The 22638-nt window shown below is 35.3% G+C and overlaps 1 pseudogene; it reads right to left on the minus strand.

Moving 5' to 3' along the window:
• Positions 1-761: 761 nt before the first annotated feature.
• Positions 762-4876, minus strand: LOC148802755 (putative disease resistance protein RGA1; annotated as a pseudogene).
• Positions 4877-22638: the final 17762 nt, after the last annotated feature.

Below are 22638 nucleotides of genomic sequence, written 5' to 3' on the forward strand. Positions count from 1 at the left end.
TGCTATTTTGTGTTTATTCAGTGAGAGTTCCATGTTTTCTGTGAGATCATTCAAATTTGATGTCCATTATATATAGAATGAGGATCTAAGTCTATCATCTGTTGGTTGAAGTTCATAACAATGTTTTAAAAACTACTCCAGAGGTCGAACCATTTTTGCCTCTAGGTCACGGGTCACCGTTTCAACCGGCTGGGTCGAACAATTTAGACAGGCTGAATTTTCTACTATTCTTATCTGTTAAAACATTCAATAATTAATGCATTAATGGAATATAAACAAACTTTATATATGTGTTGGGATTTAGTCAAAGGCTCTCTATACAAATAGAGATCACATAGTCTCCTTAATTATATATCTAGAAGAGAAAAGACTTCGCATGCGTTTGTGACACCAAGATAGGCCTTATATGTGATCGGCTTGTTGGACAACTCTGTTTAGAGGTCTAGGGAGGCTTCTATTTGATGGTAGTTTGTAGTCATTTTATTTTGTTATAATGCTTAAAAGAAAATCAAAATGCATCATCAGAATTGGAATAAGAAGGTTAAAGAAAAATCCCATTGTAAGCAAATTCCTAGAAAGACCACCTGAACATTCAAATTCTAACAAAGACCCCCTCTCCATTAAGTTGGGTGATGGAGGAAGCTAATTTAACAAAATACCGACCTGAGAAACTTCTATAAAATGAATATTGCAACAAAAAAAGACCAAAACAAGAGATTAACGAATAGTTAATCAATGAATATTACTACAAGACCATTTTGTGTAGGCGTCCCCTGTCTAAAGAAATTGTCAATTTTCTCATAAAAGACAAGAAAGAATATAGAAATTAACGAATCAATGTTGTTGACCACAAACAGTGGGTTGAAACATACATCACGTAATTGTCAGGTTGTAATAATAAGAGTGCTGCTGACCTACACCTGCTGCAGATGAACATTAAAAGAAATGAAGATAAAGATAACAATGTTAACAAAAAGAAGCACAACGAAATAGTTTGGTTGTGAAGATGAAGTAAAGTGACTACGTACGTACCAGAGGAAGAAGAAGGAAGTCTGATGTTGTGGATAAAAGTAAAACAGAGATAGTGACGCGCCATGGCTTCTCATTTTTGGAGTGATGTGACGAATGTGAAAGTTGAGAAGTAATACAGTTCCCAATCACTTAATAATTAAAATTCTCTCAGTAGGTCATCAGCACCATCATTGTATTTCCACATCTGGGACATGAGATATCTTAGGCCAATCTTTACCCTTACCGGTTGCGCATCTTTTCTTTAACTTGGGACATTTTTGAATCCGTAGAATCTGTAGCTCTGTCAGACGCCGCATACCTTGAGGTAGTGATGATAGATTACGACAATCTTCAATATGAAGTTCCCGAAGGGATTTGAGGTCTCCAAGTTCCTCTGGAAATGCAAACAATCTGGGCATATAGTCGATCTTCAAAACTTGCAGGCCTGTAAGACCTCCGATGCCCTCCAACGAATGAAAGTTTGGACAATGCTTGATTAGTAGCTCCCGTAGCACTGTTTTTGGATGCTTCATTTCTTTAGGTAGAGACGTCAATTTGGGACAGTCAGCAATATAAAGCTCTTCAAGCAATTCGACGTCTCCAAGCTCCTCTGGCAGCTCCACCAATTGGGGCAGATGCCTAATCCTCAAACCTTTTAGGGCAGAAAGACCTCCAACGCCCTCCAACGAATGAAAGATTCGACAAGACTCAATTTGTAGCTCTTCAAGATCGGCGAGGTATTGCTTCAGTGCTTGAGGATGCAATGATGTCAATTGATCACAATGTGAAATTTGTAAAATTCGGATAGAAGTCAAGCCTTCCATCACCTCCGAAGGAAGTGTTGAAATGAAGAAGAAGAAGAGGATGATGAGTTTGTAGTTGATGATGATGATGATGTCAATATTAATGGGATGGGGGTTTTATCCTGCTTCGTCTTTTTCTTACTCCAATGTCTTTGCATCAATTCCAGATAATTCCACTCTTCCACGTGCAAACCCCAAATACTTTCCAATTTAGGACAACCCTTTATGATCCAGCGATTGGGAAGGTGAGGGAACAGTGATAATGAGTTATGTGGCTCTTCTTCTTCTTCTACTACCACTACTTCCTGATCACCGTCTAATATTTCCATTACTACTGACCAACTCTCCAATTTAGGCATGTCCCTGAGGTAGAGATACTTTAAGGATGGGAAGAATCCATCTCCTTTCCTCAATTTACTTGTAATGCTCTTGAGGGCTTCCAATCCACATAAACTTAGATACTCCAGGGAAGGGAGCGGACCTGAGAACTCTAGAGATTCGCATCTTGGACAATTCTGTAACGCAATTGTCACTAGATTTGGGAGCAATGAGGATTCAATCATCCAAGAAGCAAATTTCATCCCTCCATACCCGCTTACATACAATTCCTTTAGATTTGGATGTGGCTGCAGTCCTTCCAACGCATCATCATCATTATCCCCTTCCCCTCCATATTCTAATGTCAAGGATCGAAGGTGTGGCTTCTCCTTCAAGTTTGCTTTCTTGCCATCTCTCACTTGTTCAACTCCCCTGATAATTAAATGGCCGCTTAGCTGCTGGTTCAGCGCATGCAACAGCTTAATATGCTCACCACATAACCCCAATCCCTTGATTCTACCAAGTCTTGTCAGTAATCCCAAAATGTCAACTGACAACTTTTCAAGTGAACTGCCAGCAAGATCTAGAGTGTGCAAATTCTCTAGTTTTGTAATAGAAGCAGGGAGTGCATTGATGCTACAGTTCCAAGAGAGGTCAACAAGCCTTAGACTCTTCATATTCCCAATATCTTCTGGCAATTTTTCAAGACCACAATTTGTAAGTTTCATGGTCTGCAAATTTTGGAGCTTAGTAATTGATGTAGGGAGTGTCCCAATATGCGGATTATAAGAGAGGTCAAGGTACCTTAAGTGCTTCAATTCACCTATGCTACTTATTTGCAAGCTCTCAACAGTTTTTTCGTGCAAGTCTAACACACGTAAGCTCATTAGTCTTTCAATTGGAAATCTCCCAAAATAATAATCATGGGACAAGTGTACTAGAGTCCGCACCTTATTAGGAAGTTTCAATTGTGACAAATTCTTAAGAAGCGTCACGTGTCGAACTCCTTCAGGAATAGTAGGTGGTTGAGCTCCCTTCACCCCGACCTCCACCCGAAAACACTCGACCCCTGCGACAGATTGAGCAAGGTCATGCACGAGGTCGTGCATTTTGCAACTTACTATGTTTCCCTCTTCATCTTCTTTTGCTTCCTGAAACATGCATCTCCACAATAGATCGTTGAAATACTCCTCACCTATTTCCTCCAGGCTACTACTACTCCCTCCAATGAACCCCTGTGCCATCCATAATTGGATGAGGGTTTCCTTTTCTATCACATGATCCTTGGGAAATATTGAGCAATAGGCGAAGCATTGCTTCAATTTTGATGGCAAATGATCATAGCTTAGCCTCAGTACTCTTACAATTCTATCTCCTTCGTCGTCATCATCACCATCACCAAGTGGGGATTCTTCTTCTATTCTCCAGATTTCATTATTTTTCACATACAACCACTCTCTTTCTTGGGTTTTAAAGCGCATCAAACTCCCTAGTGATTTTGCTGCTAGTGCTACTCCTTTGCACTTTTTGACGATTTCCTTTCCAATCTCCACCAGCTTTGGGTCTGGTTCATGTCCTTGCTCAAATGCACGTTGCTTGAACAACTCCCAACATTCTTCTTCATTCAACCCCTCCAAATGGTAGGCTTCGATACCAACTGTGCCCATGATTTTTGCCACCTTTTTGCTACGTGGTTGTCACTTGGATTTTACTTCCCACACAACCACCCATTAGCAATTCTTTCAGCTTATTCCACTTCTCTGCTTTATCGTTCCACAGGTCGTCCAGCACCAGTAGATATCTCCTCCCGTCCACAGCTTTTCGAAGCATAACCTGTAATTGTTCCATTTCTTTGTTGGAACAATCTATATCTGAAGAGTTGGCACATCTTATAATTTTTTGTGGTAGCAATTTCACATCAAATTCATCGGACACGCACACCCACATTCTCAGTTGGAAGTGATCTGCCACACTCTGGTCGTTGTAGACCAATTGGGCAAGTGTGGTCTTCCCCAGTCCCCCCAATTCCGACTATGGGAATGATGGCCACATTCTGATCAGCTGGATGATGATGATGATGAACACCTTCACCACCACCCAATTTGGAATCGGGGGGGGGCCCTTTAATAAAAGTTCTACAATCTTCTTTTTATCTTGGTCTCGTCCGATAACAGTCGATTCACGTATGAAGGAGTGGGTTTCCTCCCTCTTTATCTTGGCAATTGGCCTGGTATCATGTAACCTCTCTCTAAAATGGAATCTGGACATATCTGATGCAATCACATCAAGATTCTCCATGATCTCTTTTATTCTATGACCCATCTTAACGCGGAATGCAAGAGGATTTGAACGAGAAAAGAAGTTTTTTTACCTCCTTTCTTTTGCTGCCATGGATCTCCACTTGCCTTCGCAAAGCTTCAGTTTCAAAGTTCATCTACCACGTCATCTGCATCATAAACAGCGTGCTTGAGCCTTCTGAGCCAATCTTTCACGGCATCGTTCTTGGCTTGCTTCTCCTCTGCATCCAGAAGCACAATTTTGATTGCTGTGAGCTTGTCTTGGAGCTTTCCAATATCATTTTGGACATTCAGTGCCAGACCAATCTCTTGAATAGCTTGGGAGGCCAAGCTCGCCACTATGTTTCCAACAAAGTCAAAAAGCACAGCTTCTGCCATATTTTGCCAAAGAGAAAACAGACTAAAGCAAGCGGTCACAACGTTCCACTCACTGATCAGAGCATATAACACCTTTTGGGGATGGTACAAGTGAAGAAGACACGGCAAATGGTTCTCCAGTTGTGGACTTAATTATGGTTCATTCAACCAAACCCATGTGCAAGGGCAGTAATGTAAAGAAGCACTTGGAATAGAATAATAAACTCAGACTTGGACCAAGTCAGCATTCACCTCTCCTTGGAATTATAATATTAGGAAAAACAAAGTCTAAGGCACATAATACAATGTTACGATTGTTTATTATTGTTTAATATACGTAAACTAGCGTCATTAGTGCCATTAGACACTACATAGCAAATGTCCAAATTTTCAAAACTTATTTTCTAAGGTTAAAATCAATTTAAACAATTATACTTAAATCAGCCCATTCAAATAGGATTTTGGTTTAGTAGACTCAAAACAACTATACAGTGCATAGGCAACGATTTTTACCACACTTGATACCAAACAATCCCATATAAGGGCCACTATAACACCAGCGGAGTCAAGCCTTTTAAACCCAAATAAATTCCTAAGTTGAGGCCCGGGAATGGGTTCCGGCCTTCCCGTCTTGTTATATGTAATATATTTCAAGGATAGGGTTATAGGGACATATTATAGTTGATGCACAAATAAGAGGGCCCAATATTTTTTATCCTTAGATATTCAAAAGATGGCTTGTCATAGACCCCCAATTAGGTTACGACTACTAGTCATAAATAAAAGGCCTTTTAACTGTGGTCATAATAGATTTTTAGAAAAAAAGAAATGGACAAGTACAGACAGGTTTAATGCAGATTTTGTATTTTTACTACAGACTAATAAGCATTCAAAATGTCAAAATCCCCCACTCTATACATTAGTGCCTGCCCGTGAATTGACATTAATTCCGATCTGATCTCCACCCCAACTGTACTTTAAGCCTAAAAATTCTGACCCTAGGCTGAATAGTCATTCTCTGAAAAAGAGAATAGTGACATGATATTAAAGCAAGTCCAGATCCCAAGGTTGCCTTTCACTCTATACATGGGCCCACTAGCATTCACTTGGAGAGATTGCCTTTCTACAAGTTTGAATTCACACCAAATCCCAAGATTGCTTCTCAAACAATATGCCTAAATGAACCAAGAATTAACTTTAGGCAAAATGGTGCATTCTATGGAAAATGTTGTAAGATAAAATGAAGGTGAATGAATTATAATAAAGTAAAATTGACAGTGATATCTTTAATGTTGTTAAAGACTTTGATGATAAGTACATTTTATGAAATATGAACCATTGAAAAATAATTAGACTATGTGATGTCTTTAATATGATTGGTTGAAATTTTGATTTAATATACAACAAATATTGCAATGTAATCGGAATATTAGCTCTTAACATTTTAGCTGTTATCCCTTAGAAAGAGAGCAATCTTGAAATGAAAGACTACAAACCAATTAGTCTTTTAGAGAGTGCCTATGGTTTTTGATTTGCTCGATTTGCTCCTGTCCTTGCTGGAAAGATGAGTTGGGTGAGGTCGCTTAAGCTATTTCTACAAGGGAGATGGTGTTAGAGTGCCCGAGTTGTGGACTCACTCGTGAGGGCTCCAACCGTCACCGAGTCAGGAGAGTTGAAAGTAGAAAGTAAAGAGCAAAGTAAGAGTTTAATGGTTAACAGAGAGTGTACCATTTGAGGGTGAGGGACTGCCCTTAAACAAGCTCTGGGGAGAGTTCAGAATGTCTCCAAGATTCTTGGAGTTAACGGTCCTCGACCCCTGAATCTTAGGGACACTCGAGGACAATCATTGAGTCGACCAATTTCCTTTTTCCAAAGAAACAGGGAGACTTTTGTAACTACTGCTAAATGTGTGGTGTGCCCCCCAAGCATATCAAAGGTATTAAATGGTCTGCTTGGTATAAAATGAGCAAGTGATGTAGGTCAGCTATCATGAGATCGGGAAACTCGTTTGATGCCTGCACCGTATAAATGCTCTAAGGTGATAATTGATGTTGTAGCTTGGTCTTCACCAAGCTGTTTCCAATTGAGCTCGGGTACTCCGATGTGACATGAATCCATCTTGTTGGCGAGCAAGTTTCGACCTGATGCTACTTAAAGTCCCAAGGTGATCCGAGGTTGCACTGGACACCAATGTGTCGTTGGATGACTGGCGAGCCACTTTTATCCATCATTAGTTTAAGTAGAGAGAATTAAGGAGTAATTAGTGATGAAATCTTTGAAAACCAATATTCTTTCATCAGAAATATACAAATTATTGATAGCATCCTAATGGTAAACAAATGTGTATACCAAGGCTGATAATAGAACTTTATTTAGAAAAGGCATATGGTAGAGAGTAGACTAGTACCAACTTAAGCAATATTCTAAAGTGTGTTTTGCACAAAAAGGGGGGAAAAGAACAAGCGCACTAGCAAAACTAGGGGGGAGCCCATTGATTGCATTCAAATGCATGGGGGAGAGATGTTGTCCATCCAGTTCCTAGCCAATATTAGCCAAGTAAAACGTAATAAGTTGGTTTGCTTTCATGTAAATGTGTTTGATATGCATGTTGTTATTTTCTTCCTACTATAGGTACATAGTGGTCACTAAGACCATCAGAGTACAGAATATATCAAACTAACACTACACAAACGCCTATGATGAATCCATAACCCATCACACATTTATGATAAGTTCATTGCAGATCTGCGATTGTGATGAATTCATACTCAAAACAAGTCACGATGAATATCGGCTAGCACGAATCCGCAATAAACTTTAGACATACATAAACTTGCGATAAAGCTTAGATACGCACGGATCTACGATGATCTATAAAGACGTGCACGGATTCGAGATGAACTTCGGACACGTGCAGAGTTGCTATGAACCTGAGGCCGTTACAAAACTGTGGAATCACGATAGATCGGGAATAAATGTCAGTTACACGTGTGCTTTTAAATTATGCATGTGAGTTTAATGAAAGTATGCCCGCTAAACGATGACGTCACCCACTCCACATCAGTATAATAGGGTCGCATACGGAAGGAATCCGAAGGGATAGGATTCTCTAATAATGACCTACTAATATTTAAACAAAAGGAAATAACTCCCTTCCTAATAAAAAAGATCATCTTTCTTAATAGGAAAGAACTTATTCCTTGATAACCTTAACTTTCTCTCTATAAAAGGAGGAGATAAATTCTTCCCTAGGGGACAACATAATACAATCTTAACCTAGGATTTCTAAGAGAGAAACAACTCCCTTCTCTCCTCTCTTCCCCACGTCCTCTCTCTTTCCCGCCACCATCTCTGGACCTTCGAAGACTGACCAACCTTTGCCTTACCATGGTGCTTACATTAGAATCTCTGGTTACCATCTCCGATCTCCGAGAATTTCATTCGGTGAGAGCTAAGGATGGTGGTTGATGAAAAGGATTTGCAGAGATTTACAGGGACCTTGTTCCAACCTCCTATTTTCTACTATAATCAAGACGACAAGCTAGTGTGGTCTCCTATCACCACTTCCCACGATCGACTCCAGTCATGACAAGGCATCCGTCTACCTTCATCTTCCTTGGGCATCATAAGACAATGATCACAGGATTGTCACCATCATACCCCAACTGAACAAGTAGGAGCCTCCGACCTCATGCGGTAACCATTATTGAGAACTCTAGAGACACCAGATCCAATATGGAAACCTGGTCTAGTAGGAGTTCCCAAAAATTCATTGACAACGACAATAAAAGTTCACGGTAGTGGGAGTCTTCCCAAAACATCCCCTGGTTTGTTCTTTCCTCACCACCACCACCACTATCAAATTCGTCTCTTTGGTCCCATCTAAATACAGAGCACCGTCTCACTACTAGAACCCTTCCCACCCTCAACACAATCTCTCTCTCTATCTTTTTTTCCCTTTCTTCTTCTTTTTCTTCGATCATTCCTTTCCTTGCTGCCTGCTTCAACAAATGGAAAGGCATAGCTTTGTCGTCACGAAATGGAACATTAGAAGTCCAATGCTGATGCCTGGTTTGTTGCTGAATGAATTCCACCTTTTTCTTGTCTGTTCGATTATCATGCATCCTCTGTCTATTTTCTTCTCTTCATTTATTTTTAATCACAAATCTTCTTCTCTATTTTTCTACGTTTTGATTTTTGTCTCAGGAAGCTGCTAGATTGTCTGGTGATCGTTTTTCTATGCTGATTTTTTTTTTTCTTTTCTTTTGAGAATCTCTGTTATGGCGTGCCTGTCTTGCCTTCCATGGTATTTGTAGCTAAAATGTATTGCCGGTATTTTAGATCCACTTCTTTGTTTTTCTTCATTTTTAAGTCTACCTCTAGAAGTTGTTGGATCGCTTTGTGATCGACATTTTGATCCGAGTATCATCACCATGTTTTCTTTTTTTTCTTCAATATCTTGAATTTAGATCCGTCACAGTGCTTTAAGGGGGGAGGGTGACCTTTTCCCTACCCTCGAATCTTGTAGCCTCTTTTTTCTTCTTTTACGAAAGTTGGCATTGCTAAAGCCTATCCCTATCGTGCTTTTGTTTGGATTCGAGATATCACATTCTTGCAGCATCATTCTCATTCGAAAACAATTTGAGGTCAACACAGTCCAATGCCTTCCCAAGTCGTAGTTGATATATGCGGAACCCTCCGAATTCGGTGGTATCCTAATTAGATCTGTTATTTTTCTTTGTGTATATTTTGTTTATTTTGTTTGCGGGATTCTTTGTTCTTGATCGATGCCGTTGGAGCGATTTCTAGTTCATCATGAGTAGACGCGGTGCTTCAAATCGAGGAGTTAAGAAGGTAGTCTTGAATTTTCTAGTTCATCATGACAGCCACTTTATTTTGCTGTCCTGTCTTATACACAATTTTATATGGGAACTTATCTAGGAAGGCAGACCACCTAGCATGCAAATCACTTCTTAATTTCTTTTGCCCACTAAGATATTTTAGGGCTTAGTGGTCAGTGTAGAGAACAAATTCTTTTGCAATTAAATAGTGTTCCCATGTCTTCAGGGCTCTAACCACATCATAAAACTCCTTGTCATAGGTGGACCACTTTCTTCTGGATTCACATAATTTTTCACTGAAGAAAGCAATGGGCCTCTTCTCTTGGGACAACTCCACTAGCATCACATTCAACTTTAAATAATTTATTAAAATCTAGCAAGGCAAGGATGGGAGCTGTACATATTTTTTCTTTTATGAGAGCAAAACTCTGTTCTTGTTCTTCTCCCCATTGAAATTTTCCTTTTTTCAAACATTCAGTAATGGGAGCCATGATACTACTAAAATTCTTAATAAAGCGCCTATAGAAGGTTGCCGACCCATGGAAATGTCTGACATCTATGACAGTGGATGGGGTCGGCCACTCCCTAATGGCTTTCACTTTTTCTTCATCTACCTTTACACCATCCTTACTTACAATAAATCCCAGGAATAATAAATTATCACTCATAAAGATGCATTTCTTCAAATTAGCATATAATTATTTTCCCTCAATGTTTTTAGGACCTCCCTAATATGTCCCACTTGTTCAGTGATAGATTTGCTGTATATCAAAATATTATCAAAATAGACTACCACAAGTTTACCAATGAAGGGGCGTAATACCTGGTTCATCAGCCTCATGAATGTGCTGGGTGCGTTGGTTAGCCCAAAGGGCATGACTAACCACTCGAACAAGCCATCTCTTGATCTGGTGATATCCACTCCTGAGATCTATCTTTGAGAAGACTACAACTCCATTAAGCTGGTCCAGCATGTCGTCCAGCCTGGGAATAGGAAATTTGTACCCAATGGTAATCTTGTTAATGGCCCTGCTGTCGACACACATTCTCCAATTGCCATCCTTCTTAAGTGTTAATAAGGCAAGTACTATACAAGGACTCATGTTGATTTGAATGTGTCCCTTTTTCAATAATTCTTCTACCTTTTCCCATAAGATTTCATTCTCCTTAGGACTCATCCTGTAATGTGGAAGGTTAGGTAGACTGGCACTTGGAACAAAGTCAATATGGTGCTGTATATCTCTCATGGGAGGGAGTTTGTTTGGTAACTCCTCTGGAACTACATCATTGAATTCATCCAGTAGTTCCTGCACTTCCACTGGAATTTTATTTTCCTCTAGTGTTTCATTCATATTTTCTCCCTTCAACAAATGTACCTCGCGGCTATCCTTACATTCTTCTACAAATTCAGCATGATAATGGGTGATGGTAAGGAAATTCTTCTCATGTGCTTTTGGAGCATTTGTAATATTTTTCTCAGTTATGGGTAGCAAAGTATAACGTGTACCTTCTTTTTCAAGTTGGTAGGTATTCTTCCTACCCATGTGCCTTGCATCTGTATCAAACTGCCAAGGCCTCCCTAACAAAATATGGCAAGCATCCATATCAACAATATCACAATATACTTCATCATGGTACTTACCAATCGAAAAAGGTTTTTGCAGCGCTCTTCCACCTGTATGCCGCCTCCTTCTTTGATCCACCCGATTGTGTATGGGTTGGGATGTTTTTCAGGAATCATTTGTAATTGTTGGATGACATCCTTGCAAATAATATTTTCCTGACTGCCACTATCAATAATTAAATTAAATAATTTTCCCTTGACAGTACATCTGGTATGAAATAATCTATGCCTCTGAGAAGTGTCTTTATTTTTCTGAGACAACATTAATTTTCTGACAACACAGGTATATTCCTCATGTTCGTATGGACCTTCTTCATCTTCCCCATCAGGTCCACAGTATACCTCCTTCTCAATATCTTCTTCTTCCTCCCTTTCTACCATATTAACTGCCTTCCTCCTAGGACAGTCATTGGACCTATGTCCAACCTCATTATATTTAAAACATTTAATATGTGCAGGCCTTGCATAAGGGTTACTGGGTTTAGGAGGGTTGGAAGGGTTACCTCGAGTATGTCCTCCTGTAGTAGCCTTACCGGTGTTATTTGTGCTTGTTGGGTGAGAGGGTTGTACTACCGGGACTGTTTTGTTTCTATCAACAGTTGTCGATCTGTTGTCGCTCCCGCTGTACCAGCGATAATTATCATTGCGTGCCTTGTCTTGGAACATTAATTCTGCTTTCAAGGCTAGGTTCCATGCTTCCTGCACACTAAGAACCATTTGTACACCAATCTTGTCTCTGATGGACGGTCTTAAACCGCTCAGATAACGGACTGCCTACTGGTTATCACTTTCAGACAACTGGTTTCTTTTCTGCTAATCTTAAAAATTCTGATGTGTACTCATTAACACTACGTGAACCCTGCGCACACCACTGGTAAGATTCAAACATATATTGTTCATAGTCTGGAGGTAAAAATCTACCTCTGATTAATTGTTTCATGCGCCTCCAGGTTCGAACGGAACCCCTTCCTTCTCTGACCCGGGTCTCTCTCATCCATTCCCACCAAACAGATGCGCCTCCCTTTAATCAGAAAGCTACCAGTTTTACCCTTTGTTCCTCTGGTATCTCCATGTAATCAAAGAATCTATCGACTTCTGTGATCCAATCCAGAAATCCCACTATGCCAAGATCTCCACTAAAGGTAGGAATATCTACTTTAAGTTTGAATTCATCATTATTCCTATGGGGGTTGAAATTACCTTGATTATGCCAATTTCTGCCATTTCTATCGTTGCCGGGAAGAACTGGAGCACCACCAAATTCTAAATCATCATCACTGTCGTCGTCCATGACTGGTTGTCGGAACGCAGTACTGACGGGTGGTCTGTCGTGGTCGTCTCCTTCGATTTTTTGTGGATGTTCCCGATTCCGTGGAACAACCTCCCGTAACAAGGTTCGCAGTTGTTCAGCCATCTCTGCCAATTGCTGCTCGATGTTACGTGTGGCCGTACATTGTTCTTCGATTGCTCTCCAAACAGTTGGAAACCCCTGATCTCCGTCACGGGGTGGGTTGCGACTGCTATCGTCTGGGTTGGCCATGACTGGGCGAATTCCCTGCAATGATACCACCTGACACAGCGTGGAAGCAATGGAAACTGGAGCTGGCTATGCAAGCACCGGGCGATCGCTAGATCCTAGCGAAGAACATCGATTTCTCTAGGAGAGAGAAAAGGTGGCGAAAACTCAAGGAAGAGAACTTGAAGAAATTCTGAAAATATGAAGTGTGTATTAACTAGAAATAATCAATATTTATAGTACATCTTGGAAGTTGTAAAGTAATTAGGAAAGAGCATGAATCTTGGGCTTTTTTTATCTTGATCTTGATCCTCTTGGGCTGTCCTGATAAGGTCAAACCTTCTTGGAATTCTTGGGCTTGATCTTCCACCATCCGATCTCCTTGACTCTCCTTATGCATGAATCTAGGAAGTCTTGGAATTCTTGATGCTTCTTGGAGTCTTGTTGGATCTTGATTGGAGTCTTGATGATTCTGATCTTGATTTCTTGATAATCTTGGAAGTCTTGCTCTATCTTGAGTTCTTGGAAATTCTTCTTATCTTTCTTGGACCTTATCTTGACTTAACCTTATCCTAGGAGCTGCCGCCCCTAGGGTGAGATGTGCCTTGTGATGGGCCTCCATCAATTGAGATTTAACCAAGAATGCCTAATTTTAGGCCATCCAGATGAAAATCTCTTTTACTGCAATACATACCTCATGAGGTCAGTCATGCATTGATTACAAATAAGAAAAAAACAATTTTCCTTTTTGTCACATCAAAGTTGCAAGAGTGTCCACAACTTGGTTGCTCTCTCTACATGTGCCATGTGCCAAGAATCATCAATTGGTCCTGCTACATAATAAAAGAGACACAAAGAGCAAAGAATAACTCTATTGGTTGTTCATAGAAGTCACGAATTTAAACTATACTAAAATCCTGCATATGCCATTATTATGTGCTTGTGCAGCGTACTTGTTGTGGTTCCATCTCATCTGCAACTCAAACTTTCAAACTTCCAAATTATAAATGGCCCTCAGAAGATCTTCAAGTTTTAATAGGACTGACCATGATATCAAGAAACACAACAAGAAAAAATGAATAGAAAGAAAGTGTGCAATAAAACAATAATTGTTGCTACTATCATATGATTCCTTAACCTAATATTGGTCCAAGTTGGTTATCCAATGTCTTTGGAAGGAGAGGATATAAACCCTAACCTTTGGAAATTTTTTCACAAAGTGGCCACTCTTAGGCTTGAACCCATGCATGTCTCATGCTTGTCAACTTGAGATTTGACTATTACAGGAAATGATGATCCCTACATGATTCTTCAGATGTAGAAGAGAAAATTTGCATCTCACCTGAATGAATATTTTTGGTTTAAAGGTAAATTTGAAATGCCTAATTAGGGAAAATTCTAAAACTGAGATCCAAGTAAAAGATATTTGTAAAGATATACAAGTATTAGGAGTAGTCAAATTTGTACAACAAAAGAAGAAACAACAACACAAACTTTTATGCAGAGGCTAGAAAAACAATGAGGATTTGGAACTTTTAAAATTATAAAGAGGGAAAATGAAAATGGGTAAAAAGAAGCTAATCAATAAAATTAGATGATACTCAGAGGTTGAATAAATTTCCAACACCATATTTGTCTGTGGAGCAATCATGCTTTTCAAGCAACCGAAAAAGCTGAATATCCTTCTATTTTTATCTATTCAAACATTCAATAATTAGTGCATTAATGGGATATAAGAAAACTTATCTATCTGTTTGGATTTAGTCAAAGTCTCTTTATGCAAATAGACACTACAATATTCTTTCATTTATTCGACAGCTATAAGCACAAAGACTTTGCATGTGTATTTATGACACCAAGATAGGCCCCTATATATGATTGCCTTGTTGAACAACTCTATTTCTTCTTGTTGATAGTAGTTTTGTAGTCCTTTTATTTTGTTACAATGCTTAGAAAGAAAGAAAACATAAGTCCAAATGCATCATCAAAATCAGAATAAGAAGGTAAAACAGAAATCTAGTTGATTATACAATATAATATAAACAAATTCCACAGACCCCCCTAAACATTCAAATTCCAACAAAAGACCCCCTCTTCGTCAAGTTGAGTGACAAAGAAGTTAATTTACCAAAATACCCATTTCAGAAACTTCTATAAAATGGAAATTATAACAAAAGACCCAAGAAAATTCTATAAAAAACTAGAATTGCAACAAACACACATGCAATTAATATCAACTAAACCAATAAGAAATGGAAATTGGAAAAAAAACGCTAAACCGAACACCAACACTTATTTTAGAAAATCCATGAACAAAAGGTACTTTGGGGATTTAAAAATATCTAAATAGTCTTATGATGAGAATCTTTTTCAATTAATTGATGAGATACAAACAGAGGGGATCTTTATCGGAATTAGAAAGTTGAGGAGGGTAATTCCCACCACCCCAAAAGTACAGTGTATTAATCAATAATTTACCCTAAATTTTATTGAACTCATTAATTTGTGGCCGAGTTAGGATCAAGTCTCAACAACTAGTCACAACAGCCTCGAAGCTGTGCAATGGGAACATCTGGACGTTGAGGACTAGGCAGATGTTTCCAATGCACAGCTACAAAGCTTGTTGTGACCCATTGTGGTAAAAGCAGCAACACTAAACAAAGTTAAGGGAAGATATATCCATAAAGGTTCATCTTATGGGGCATTATTGATGTTTATTGAGGATATGCATAGAGGATTATATTCCATGTTTAACACAATGTTGGTTACCCAACAACATAGTTTCATGTTGATGTAAATTAAATTTAAAACTAATTAAAATGCGAGACCATTTTCTATTGGCCTCCCCTGTTTCTTGTTCTTTTGGAAATGACTGTAAGGTCTAAAAGAAATTGTCAATTTTCCCATAAAAAGATAAGAAAGAATATAGAAATAGACGAAACTTGTAAATTGAAAACTAATTAAAATGTGAGACCATTTTCTATTGGCCTCCCCTAATGTAGATGAACATTAAGAGAAGCACAATGAAATAGTTTGGTTGTGAAGATAAAGTAAAGTGACTACGTACGTACCAGAGGTAGAAGAAGGAAGTCTGATGTTGTGGATAAAAGTAAAACAGAGATAGTGATGCGCCATGGCTTCTCCTTTTTGGAGTGATGTGACGAATGGTGAAAGTTGAGAACTAATGCTGTCTCCAAAGTCCAAATCACTTAATAATTAAAATTCTCTCAGTAGGTCATCGGCACCATCATTGTATTTCGACATCTATCTATCTATGTGTATATATATATATATATTAAAATAAAGAGGTCAAGAAATTTTTTATTTATCTTCAAAATTATCTCTAATTTGATAGAGAATTTTTCTCATAAATTATCTCTAACTCCTATTTATCCTCTCCCATACTTTTTATCTATATCTATCTAAAGAAATTTTGGATTAAAAAATTTAAGAATTTATTTAAATATTCTAACAGAATTATATAATAACTTTAAAATATTGATTGTAAACACAAAAAAAAAATTATATTTTTACAAAATATATCACGAAATATGTACTAACAATTTAAATTACGTTTTTCTTCATTATCAATTTAAATGTTTTCAAATATTTAATAATATGCAATAGCTTTAAATAAATAAAATTCAAATAACAAAAAATTTTAAATTTGTTATAGAATATTTAAATACATAAACAACTAAATATTTATCATAACTAGATTTTAAAGAGTTAAAATAACAAAGTTATGTAATAAATTTAAAAAATTCCTCAAAGTAGAAAAATAAAGATAACATAATATTAAAATTAATAATAATTTAATATATTATAAAATTAATAATGAAATTATGTAATACTAGTATAAATTATGATTTTATGGATAACTAAATTCAATAAATAATTAATATTTTACATATTATTTCAGTATTTAAATAATATAAATTTTTTCAATAACAAAATATTTAACATAACTAGATTTTAAATACTTAAAATAAATAAATTAGGTAATAAATTTAAAAATTCTGAAAAGTATAAAAGCAATTATAACATAATATTGAAATTAATAATAATTTAATATTTTTACATAACATTGTAAATAACTAATTTCACCTATATCAACTAATAATTTGAGACAATAACTTTTGAAAAAATTAATATTTATTAATAATTATTTTAAACTCTATATCTGTATTTATTATATAATTATATATACTGAAATTAATATTTATTGTATTTCAGTAATTATTTATTGTTTTTTGTGATAAATGCATTTTCAATGATTACGTATAAATTTATTTTGTTTTGTTATTTAAAAGAAAACTTTCAGTAATTATTGGAGATTAAACTACTATTATTGAAAATTTTTAAATTTAATTTATTTTATTTTTGTTATAACTTATTAATTAATATTTATTAGAGATTAAACTATTATTTGAGATTATACTATTTATTGACTAAGTTAATATATTTTTTGTACTTATTGTAGTTTCATAATTATTGTATTTTTTATTATCAATATATTTTTAATAATTGTGTATTTTTGCTATAAATTTTCAATATTAATTATTTTCTATGGTTGGGTTGTTCAATTTAATCAATTTACAAATGGGCAAAGCAAAACTGATCCAACCCTTCCGGGTTGGGAAATTGTTGAACCAAAGTCGAATAGAAATAGTAGAAATCAGAATGGCAACAGATTAAGATGGGGATGAGGAGCCTTTCCCCATCCCCATCCCCGCAAAAATCCCCATCCACGTCCCTGTCCCCATCCCCGCTAATGTGGACAAAGTTATCCCCATCCTTATCTCCACAAGGATCCCCATTCCACATGATTCTTTATAATGTCAACCATTATGTTTTTGTTTTTTATTTTATTTAAAAATAAAATAATTAAAATTTACAATCCTATTAGAAAAGATTCAAACATATTCAACCATATTTTTTAAAATATTAACATATAGGCGTATGTGTACATATATACATATATAAATGTATATATACATATACATTAACGAGAATCCCATGGGGCAGGGATCGGGACCCACATGGGGTAGAGAGTGCTCTTCATTTTCCCTTATCGTCCTCGCCAACGGGAATGAAAGTTTCCCCATCTTTGTCTTGCAGGGGAAAAATCATCCCCATCCCGCCCCATTTGGGGCAGATCAAAGAAATGGGGAAAATTGTCATCCCTAAGTTTGATAAACAACACTATCTAAAATTAATTATTGTAATTTTTGTTTTATAAAATAATTATTAAAAGTCGTATATAAAATATAAATGATTATTAATTATTATATTAAACAATTGTATTTAGGAATGTCAATGGGTCAAGTTAAATGGTAAACTTGACTTGACCCGACCTTATAGGGTTGGGTTTGGATCAAGTATATTTGGTTTAGGGTTGGGTTAGGGTTTTGATTCTTTGACCTGAGTCAGGTTTATGTTTTGGCTGACCTGCCACGCTGGGTCATGATACCTTGCATATATTCCAAGTATTCTTGCAATTTTTTATGTTCTAACTTTATACGCTTAAAGTTTATAATTTATTTATATATTGATTTTGATTTTCTTCTTTTTTTTAAATGGAAAATGTGTTAAAACAATTTCCTTATTTAAATTAATGTATTTTATGTCTTCAAAATGTGTTAAAAAAAATACAGTTAAAACTATATAGGTCAAATTGGGCTGGAAATGGAATTAAACCCTACAGGTTCGGGTCGGGTTCGAGAATCGTGTACTTTTAAAGCTAGGTCAGATCGGGTTTGGATTGGAGTGATGAAAGGTCGGGTTAGGATTGAGACAAACTCGTCTCGAACACAACCAGTTGACATATATGTTTCTATTGTTTGTCTTTAACTTAATAAATTACGTGCACCACACGGGTCCCCGCTAGCAACATTGGTATTCTTGTAAATATACGAATATTTACACATAAATAATGGCACACCTCTCACTAATTGAACGAAAGTGCATGAGGAATTGCAGAAACAAAAGTATAGGAGATCCAAATTCGACTCTAGTTTCACTCAACTACAAAAGTGGAAATGCAAGAACAAAAGGTGAAGTAGATTGGAACTCTTTTATTGTCATACAGGAAAAAACTTGTATCTGTAGTAATTAATTCTTTCCCAAGTTCAAACATCAAGGTTCAAATTTTCGTTACACATCGATCGATCCGTATCAGTTTTTCAGCTTTCAAGCACGAGAGACGGTCATAAAACGAAGGTACCATCTCTTTCACCGTATCGAAATCATATCAAGTTCGTATTGGACTGGTGTGGGTCAATTTTGTTATGTTTCGCCCGTGTATTGGTAGCGTATCGGTCGATATGCGATGAGTTTCACTATTGCGGAAATACGAATAAAATAGCCTTCGAAAAAGGGCTTCTAAACCCATTTCAAAAGCCTTCTTTCTTCCCAAACCCTCCGGAAACTTTCTTTACATTCCTAGAAACTCAAATCTATAAAAAATCCATCAAAACACTTACAAAATTGAAAGATTGAACAAGTTTTTCAAGGTTGTGAAAAAAGGAGCAAAAATAGGTACATTTTTTAAGATTTTTTACATTTTCAGGCAATGTTTTTGGGTTTCCCTTTTAGTTTGGATTCTTAAAAGCATCTTTGTGTATGTTGATCTGTTATTCTTGAGCAAAAAATCCCACTTATTTAGTTTCTATATGTAGATCTTTGTGAATATTTGAAGAAATGAAATTTGTTGGGGTTTTTCCTGTGATCTACCCCTAAACATTTATTATATTGTAGATCTATATGGATAATCTTCTATGTCCATGGATCAATTGAATTAGTTTTTAGAATAAAAAATATATATATATAATTTCTTTAATTTTATGTGATCTAACCCTATAGGTTGAGTATGTTGTAGAGCTAAGGAAGATCTAACATGGTCCATAATTCCATACATCAATATATTCAAATATCATGTGAAAATTTTAATTTGTCTTTTTATTTTTATTTGTATATTATAAATATATTCTCTAATTTTTTGCTATGATCTAAATTCTAATAATAACTATTTACAATAAATATATAGATGATCTATTATGTCCATATTCCATAAATTCATTCAATTTTCTGTTACATATTTACTTTTCTTAATTTTAATTTATTTTTAGAACAAAACATGAAAAAATAATTATTTTAATAAAAATAAATGATTATTCAGTTTTTAGAAAAATAGAATGAAACATGCAAAATAATTACTTGATCTTTTATGTCCATATATCCATTCAATTTTTCTGTTACATATTTACTTTTCTTAATTTTAATTTATTTTTAGAATAAAACAAGAAAATTAATTATTTCAATAAAAATAAATGATTGTTCAGTTTTTAGAAAATTAGAATGAAACATGAAAAATAAATATTGATCTTTTATGTCCATAAATCCATTCAAATTTTCTGTTACACATTTACTTTTCTTAATTTTAATTTAATTTTTAGAACAAAACAAGCAAAATAATTATTTGAATAAAAATAAATAAGTATTCAGTTTTTTAGAAAATTAGAATGAAACATGAAAAATAATTACTTGATCTTTTATGTCCATAAATCCATTCAATTTTTCTATTGCATATTTGCTTTTCCTAGTTTTAATTTAATGTTTAGAATAAAACAAGAAAAATATTTATTTGAATAAAAATAAATAATTGTTAAGTTTTCAGAAAATTAGAATGAAACATTCAAAAATAATTACTTGATCCTTTATGTCCATAAATCCATTCAATTTTTCTGTTACATATTTACTTTTCTTAATTTTAATTTAATTTTTAGAATAAAACATCCAAAATAATTATTTGAATAAAAATATATAATTATTTATATTTTAGAATGAAACATGCAAAATAATTATTAATTTTAGAATAAAAATAATAGATGTCCTTGAAGCCATTCAAAAAACTATTTGTTTAATTTTAGAATAAAACAGGCAAAATAATTATTTGGAAAATTAAATATATATTTAAAAATAAAGAAAATGTTTGATTAAATAATTTCAAAATTTACATAATTATTTGATTCAATAATTGTTAATTATTTAGTTTGATTGGATAACACTTGGCAAAGTGTTTAAAAAAAATAAAAAGAATTGTTAGTTTTAGCAATATTTAAATATGTTAAAAAATACAAAATAAAAGGCATTTATATATTTCACATGATAATCTATAACTTGAATGTGAACATAATTATGGATAATTATTTGTAAATTTGTGAATGTTTTCTTATATTAGATGATTTTAAATTTGTGATTAAATAAGTATATATGATGGATATTTGGTTATTTGTGTAATTATTGATTGTTATTTCTTAAATTATATAATTTATTTAATTACTTGTTAGATTTATGATTAATTGTTACTTATAGGTTCTAACGTTAAATTTCTAAATTCTAATTAATTTTTGTGCATATGCTTTAGGATAGTGTAACACTGGTTCCATACAAAATGCTAATTAATTTGGTTATTTGTGTAATTTTTGTGCATATGACACATTGAAGAATAAGATATTGGTTTGAAATATGGCACCAAAATCGATGGGAACTGGTTCCATACAAAATGCAAGTATTGTGGGCAAATTATGAAAGGTGGTGGTGTGACCCGCCTGAAATAGCACTTAGCAAGAGGATGTTCCAATGTTGTTGATTGACCTAAATGCCCACTAGAAATTTCTAGGGCAATGTAAAAGAATCTCAAAGAACAAAAGATGCTTAGAAACCAACAAGAAAAGATAAAAAATGATTAAAAGAACATTAGGGCCCAGGGATGATGATGATGATGATGACGGGGAGGAGGACATAGAATCAATGCGTCAATATTGTAGCATAAATGATGATGATATAGAATAAAGAAGATATAATATGGGAAGTCATGCATCACGAGCTACATAGTGGGAAGAGGATCAAGTACAATGATTTCAGAGAAGTACATCTGTATTTGTAGATTTAGAGTATCAAGGTGGTAGTGGCTCATCACAAGCATCTTTGTGAAAGAGTAAAAGCAAATTATTTCGTACATCAAGTATGAAAGGAGCATTCTCAAAACTAAATACCTTTAAAAAATTTTTATCAAGTAGGGACACTCTTAATATTGAAGAGATGGATAAATATTTGTACAGAGACAAAGATGCTTCACAAAAAAAAAATAAAAAATAAAAAAATAAACTTAGGTAGTGTCATGAGAAAGGCTTTGGACATAATATGAAAAGAGGAATTGCAAAGTTTTTATTGTACAATCACATTCCTGGAAATATAACAACTTACCCATACTATCAAATTATGATAGATAAAATAGCCAATGCAGGAAAGGGTTTAAAGGGGCCTACAGCCTTTGAAGTGATGGAAAAGTTTTTAGATAAAGAAGTGGCTGAATTGAAAGACCACTTCAAGACATTTTATCAAAAGACTAACACTTATGGGCTTAGTAATTAATTGAAAGACCGCTCCAAATCCGACTCCAGTTTTGCTCAACTACAAAATGGAATTGCGAGAACAAAAGGTGAAGTAGATTGAAAATCTTTTATTGTCATACATGTCTAAAAAACTTGTGGCTATAGTAATTAATTCTTTCCCAAGTTTTAACACGTTGATTTGATTTTCTTTTCCTATTTGTTCCTAAGCTTGCACGATGGGGTGACGATGGGATCTCCTACAAGCACAAACTTTGCTTATTCTCTAAAAGCACGGAATTCAATTACACACTGGGAATGTCTCCCCATAAATTGAACATACATGTTCAGAAGATATTCCCGATGTGAGGATGGATACCATTTGTGCAGGTTAACACACTAAGGGGGCACTCTTTTTTTGGATTTTGAGAGGGGGGAAGTTGGTCAATAGGATTTTGGTTCCTATTACCAAGAAT

Source organism: Nelumbo nucifera, chromosome 2 (assembly GCF_055504915.1).
Source record: "Nelumbo nucifera cultivar China Antique chromosome 2, China Antique-T2T, whole genome shotgun sequence".
Lineage (NCBI taxonomy): Eukaryota > Viridiplantae > Streptophyta > Magnoliopsida > Proteales > Nelumbonaceae > Nelumbo > Nelumbo nucifera.